The sequence below is a fragment of the Mercenaria mercenaria genome, chromosome 14 (assembly GCF_021730395.1).
Source record: "Mercenaria mercenaria strain notata chromosome 14, MADL_Memer_1, whole genome shotgun sequence".
NCBI classification, from domain to species: domain Eukaryota; kingdom Metazoa; phylum Mollusca; class Bivalvia; order Venerida; family Veneridae; genus Mercenaria; species Mercenaria mercenaria.
In genome coordinates this window covers 32,381,861-32,388,529 of record NC_069374.1, presented here as the reverse complement: position 1 = coordinate 32,388,529, position 6,669 = coordinate 32,381,861, and positions in this window count along the sequence as shown.

Below are 6,669 nucleotides of genomic sequence, written 5' to 3'. Positions count from 1 at the left end.
AAGATAGCGGGATGGTTAGATAGCGATAGTGGGATGGTAAGATAGCGGGATGGTTAGATAGCGATAGTGGGATGGTTAGATAGCGATAGTGGATGGTAAGATAGCGATAGTGGGATGGTAAGATAGCGATAGTGGGATGGTAAGATAGCGATAGTGGGATGGTTAGATAGCGATAGTGGGATGGTAAGATAGCGATAGTGGGATGGTTAGGTAGCGATAGTGGGATAGTAAGATAGCGATAGTGGGATGGTAAGATAGCGATAGTGAGATGGTAAGATAGCGATAGTGGGATGGTAAGATAGCGATAGTGAGATGGTAAGATAGCGATAGTTTGATGGTTAGATAGCGATAGTGGGATGGTAAGATAGCGATAGTGGGATGGTAAGATAGCGATATTGGGATGGTTAGATAGCGATAGTGAGATGGTAAGATAGCGATAGTGGGATGGTAAGATAGCGATAGTTTGATGGTTAGATAGCGATAGTGGGATGGAAAGATAGCGATAGTGGGATGGTACGATAGCGAAAGTAGGATAGTACGATAGCGATAGTGGAATGGCACGAAAGCGATGGTAGAATATAGCGGTAGTAGAATAGTATGATGGCATTTTTTTCATCCTATCGTCGCCATTCTACCATACTGCTATCATACCATCCTACCCTCGCGCTTTATAATTTGGCGATTGGTGGTGTTGGGATAAGAACAAAATAAGATAGAAAACTGGGTTTTATTGAATGTCAATAATTATCTTGTTATAGTGACTAATTGTGTTAATGTTAATACATGGTTAGATTACTGTCAACAATTTACAGTGACTAATTGTGTTAATGTTAAAACATGGTTAGTTTACTGTCAACAATTGTATTGTTACAGTGACTAATTGTGTTAATGTAAATACATGGTTAGTTTATACTGAACAGAGAAAGTTAAATAAATCTTATGTAGCGCCATTTTATATCCAATTTTATATCGTTATATACAAATGGTATTGATGATAATAATTAAATATAATGACAGCCATTTGCAGTAAATTCTATCACAGTTTAGTTAAGTTCAGAACCTTCAAAATCTGTATTTCTTTTCAAAGATTTGTTTATAATTTATTTTCAGGTTTGGGCAACGGCGTTGATGACTGCATTACAATTGTCAGGTCGTTACAACAGATTCCTCAGGGACAAGATTCGTCTGAAACAAAGCCATTTGCGTGCCCGCACTGTGGTCGATGTTTCAGCCAGAAGACCAACATGCTCCGTCATGTGAAGATTCATACCGGCCAGAAAGACTGTAAATGTGATGTCTGCGGTAGAGAATTTCGGCTGAAACAACATTTAAAGGGACACATGTTGACACATATGAAACAATTCTGATTTCTACATTAGCCGAACAAAAAAGTGTAAATAAAGGAAAAGTTTCTATCAGTTTCATATCATTTACACTCCAAGCAAAATAAAATAAACTTTTTTTACGTATTTTCTCCAAACGCCAATCGTTTTAATTAAGATTTGTAACTCGAATCCTATTTGTTTAACCGGTAGAGTTTTATTTAGACACCGGTCCACTATGCCTACTTTAATTTTGATATTTCTTTCGTTCTTTTGCTATTTGAATTTTTTTCTGCAATCTGGTACACTGTCGAGTGAACAAAGGAAATAAACACAAAAGAAAAATTTGAATATTCAATGTAATTATTATGTCTGCTCTATAGCTATGTTGAATTTTCGTGGATCACACCAATTTACGATATAGTTTGTAGGCGACCAGGTTGCCCAGCCAGAAGCATCGGAACGGTATTCAAAGGCCCTGGGTTCGATTCCCTGTGTGGCTGCACATTTTTCTCACCCTGTGACAATTTGGGCCCAACATGGGACCCATGACCGTATTACACTGGTTAGTCTCTGACGCCTGTAACTGCTTTTTTTACAATAAACGGTGTGTTATAAAGAACGAATTTGAAACTGGTGGGGAAGAATGCTGCAGTATAGGATTTAATTATTTAAAGCTCAGTTAGTGGAGCATTCGAACTGTATTCCGAGGCCACGGTCTTTCTGCACATTTTTCTCACTGTGTGATATCTTGAACCTACCTTTAAGTATGCAGTAAGCAATCCATTTGATAGTACAGAAAATGGTACCTCAATGGGACGAAGTGTCGCGCAAACAACTGTCCTATCTCAAAGATCAAGGTAACCTTTGCCGGTGTAACATTAAATTTTGACCCCGTTGAAAATTGACCCCATGGGTCATTTTTCAACGGATTACTGATCAATTTTCAACGTTGAAAATTGACCCTTCCCGTTATTTAATGACCCACCCACGCGTAAAAATTTGACCCTCGTTGAAAAGTGATCAACTAAAGTCAGGTCATATTTCAACGTTGAAAATTGACCCTTCCCGTTATTTAATGGCCGACCCCCGCGTAAAAATTTGACCCTCGTTGAAAAATGATCAACTATAGTCAGGTCATATTTCAACGTTGAAAACTGATCCTAATAATCTTATGCAATATGCCTATTACCATACAGATGAAAAATGAAAAATTAATATTTCTGTATTTTTTTTCTCGCAACTTAAAGAAAATGAACGTTTAGTTATACATTCGAGCGCGCCACGAGCTATAATGTTACATAATTTTTTCATCGGCAAAAACCCTGACCCCTGCAGATATGGTCAGAAATAGAATTTTTAAAACCCAGTTACACATCTTTGAATGCTTATTAATGAACTAATCATCTACAGATGGTCATTTTCAATGTTAAGTTCAAAAGCTCTCATCGATTTGGGGCCCCGTTGGTTCGAGTGACAGTACGGGACCTGGTTTGTTTATTACTCATAATTGTATCACTTGTGTGTCAGACAAAAAGAAAAGTATTTGTTTTCGTATTTAACAGAAAATTGCCTAGTGTAAGGCAAAACACTATATCAGTTTTTGGTGAGCAATTTGGCAAAATATTTGGAAAACTTTTCTCTAGTTAGATCAAACAAAACATAAAACCCTTTTCAGATTACGAAGAAAATACTGATCGGCCCCTTTTAAATTTCCATGCATCAGCGGAAAGTAGGACACTTTTGTGACGTGGGCAATCTGGGAAAACCGGATGAGGGGGTTTAATATTACCGACAAGTACGAAAGTTGCTGCAAGATGCAGCAAAAGGAAACTCCGCACCAAACAAAGCAGTGTATGTATACTGACAAAAACTTGAGATGATATAACGATACTTTGCCTTTGTTGTAGACCATAAACAAAACAGACATTCTAATGGGTTTCATGAATGTTGGAGAAAAAATATTGTCTTTATAGAGTGGCGGGAAATTTTTATTGTTGTCAACAAAATCGGATGTAAAAGCTTGCTAACATTAATAATTCAACGTTTCTGAGTGGGGCTCGAACCTACATGGGTGTAGGCAAGTGATTCGAACCCGGGCATGTCATTTTGTGCATCTTGACAAAAATGACGTTAGTGGTCATGTTGGAAAATATCATGACATAAATAGATACACTTTTCCTGAAGATATACAGCAGAGAAAATTGAGAATAAAAACACCGTTGGAAATAAATGTTAAAAATTTTAAAAACAGTCCAATAGAAATGACGGGGGGTGCATTCAGGCTTCCATAAACGAGAAAACTGTAAATACCCTTATTACACATATATTTATTTTCGATTTTATGTTATTTGTTTAGACAGTGACCAGGCATCAGTGACTGATTCTTGCAACTTAGTGTCACATACGTAGGGGTTTTATGACTATGGACTATGAATACCTTAAGTAATTTTCGTGTGAATGTGATGACCCTCTTTTTTTAAATCGTCGGAAAGGCGGGAGAAATTCGTCTGATAAATTTTTTTGTCGTGACAATAAAATGTGAAAAAAGATAAGTATAAAATGCATGTGGTCATCTGAACAGAATTATAAGAAACTTATCTAAAAGCCATATCTGTACATTCTATAAATAAATTTTAAAACCGTAGAAAATACACAATTTGTAAAGTTAAACATCCTAATCATGAGGTAAAATATTTCGAACCTGGCATTGGGAAACGCATAAAGACAAGATTTTTCAATGTAAAAGAATAAATCTGTATGTTTTACAGGAAATCACTTACTAATATCTTGTTATGATAGGAAAAAGGTGCTCCTGTGTGGAAGTCTCGATGTCCTACCCCCACCCACCTGTCGAAAATCATGTTTAAACTTTCGCTGCCAACCGCTCACCGTGGCCCAGTGGCTAAGGCGTCCGCTTTGGGATCGGAGATCGAAGGTTCGAGCCCCTTGGGGACCGTCCGTCCGAGAATGTTTTGTCATGCGACTGGTTCCGAAAAGGCCGGTTCGTGACCGCGAGCTAGTTAAATAAATGGTTACCGACTTCTTTCCGCTTGGCGCCTGGCATAGTGGTAGGAGTTGGGAGGTAATTGGTACGCACTATAAAGGTGTCTTATAAGCCATATTGGCCGGCCCTTTCAATGGGGTGACACTATAATAAACAAGACCTTTACCTTTTTATAGATGATCTCGCCTCCCCCGGGCAAAATTGTCAGTTTTTGACCCCGGGAAACTGGGCCTTGTGAATTATTTTAAAAGAAGCTATCCAGCAAGTCTGCGATAGTTTCTTGTTCTTTCCAGTAAGTGTTTTTTCTCTACTACAAACAGATGATCTCCGACGTTTTACTTAATTTTAGCTAACCGTTAAAAATTGCCCCCAAATTACTGTCAAAATTTAACGACTTATCAGGTCTCAACGACTTTTTGATCAAAACTTAATTTTTGAAATTTGACAGGATCAACTCTCAACGTTGAACATTGACACATGGGATCAATTTTCAACGGGGTCAAAATTTAATGTTACGGGTCGTCATATGAGATACAGCAAATGAGTCCGAAGCGCAACTAATGGTCAAAGTCTATCAGTCATGGGATTTAATCGGCATTTGTGTGAACTTTCCCCCAAAAATAATGTAACATGCAAAATCTAACTTGGCCTCACTTTTTTCGGAATGTTTATCATATATATTGCTACACAGAACAGGGGTGCGGCGCATGACCCGCAACTGAATAAAACTCGTACAAAACATGTTTGACACAGCCCTTACACAATTCACTAAACCCTTTTGTGATTTAATCAACGCGTTTTTCCCCGAGGCACTTTTCATGCTCATTTTCACTTAGCACGTGACTTTCGTGACAACATATTGTTTTTTTATAGCCAGTCCGGGTTTTCAGAAGGCGAGTCAACAAAATGGTATGTATTTTTATTTATTCTGTGTTTTCTTTTCTATTTTCTTTCTATTGCTGTCGTTTTTCTTTTTCTCATTTCTTCCGTTAAACTTGTTAGATGTTTCATTTTGTGTTTTCGCCCTTTTAACCTGCGATTATCATTCAATACCTGTAAACGCAAGAAACAACTTCTAGAGAAATATCTTATACAACAGTTTGTTTTCTTTACACTGATTATAAAGATTGCTTCCAAAGAATATTCATTAGCTTTATTTAAGGCTTTAATGTATTTTAAATACTGGGGGTGAAAAGCCAGTCGTCCTCGAGATTTTTTCAGCACGCATTCATTCCGTATAGGGACCGATGCCATTATATGCACAAACTATATTAGGTATGATGGAATTTTCACCTGTACTTTTTGCTATTTCCTGAATGAAGGGTTGCTATGGAAACAATCAAATTATGTATTGTGCACGAAATTTTTTACGGGGAACATGTTTTATGTCTTTTTTATATGACTGTGACAACAACTTGGCATCCATGAAAAATTGTGCAAAAAGGGACGCATGGCGTGGCTTACAACAGACTTCCGCTCTAACATTTAAATTGAGAATTAATTTGATAATATTGATTTAAAATAAAGTTATATACTGTTCTATTACACCATATGTTGTCAAACAATTATCAACATCTACATCTACGGACAATCAATTTCTGACCATAACTGGGAGGTCGGGGCAGTTGTTAAAAAACATGTTGCAATGTTAGATTCATGTTGTTAAAAGAGTAAGAGCAGTAATATATACAGCTTGTTAAAAAATAAAAACAGGATGATGACATTAGTACAATACAAGTCTAGGTCAGATGTAAAAGCACTAAAGGGTTTCACATGTCCTTGTGTTATAAGGAAAGGGGCTTTTTCCTATCTGATTGTGCGGGAAGAAGGAGTTCATATGATATTTTTTTTCTTGAAGATGGAATGATAAAGTTAAAATTTCTAAGAGTTCGGGTGGTTATGATCTACAGAGACGAGGTCGTGTGATATTTTATACAACATAATTAAAGATCATGTATTCTCCTTTGTCAAATTCTGCCATTTAAGAGTTTCAAGCATTGATGTTACGCTGCTTTGGTATGAGTAGCCCATTCATAACATATCTGGCTGCGGCTCTTTGTACCTTTTCTATCTCATACGTTACGCTTTTCTGCCATGGATGCCATATCGAGGGTTCAACGCAATAAGGGCGTATCTACATATAATAACTGTATGTAGATACGCCCTTATTGCGTTGAACCCTCGATATGGTGTTAGAGTATTCTAATTGTGGCCGGTTGTTTTGTAGGCAGTTTCTTTGATATTACGGTTATTACATTGCACATTTCTTTTTATAAATCTGAGGGTATTACTAGCTTTCGAAGATGTAAATTCAATAGGTTTTTCCAACAAATAGACAAA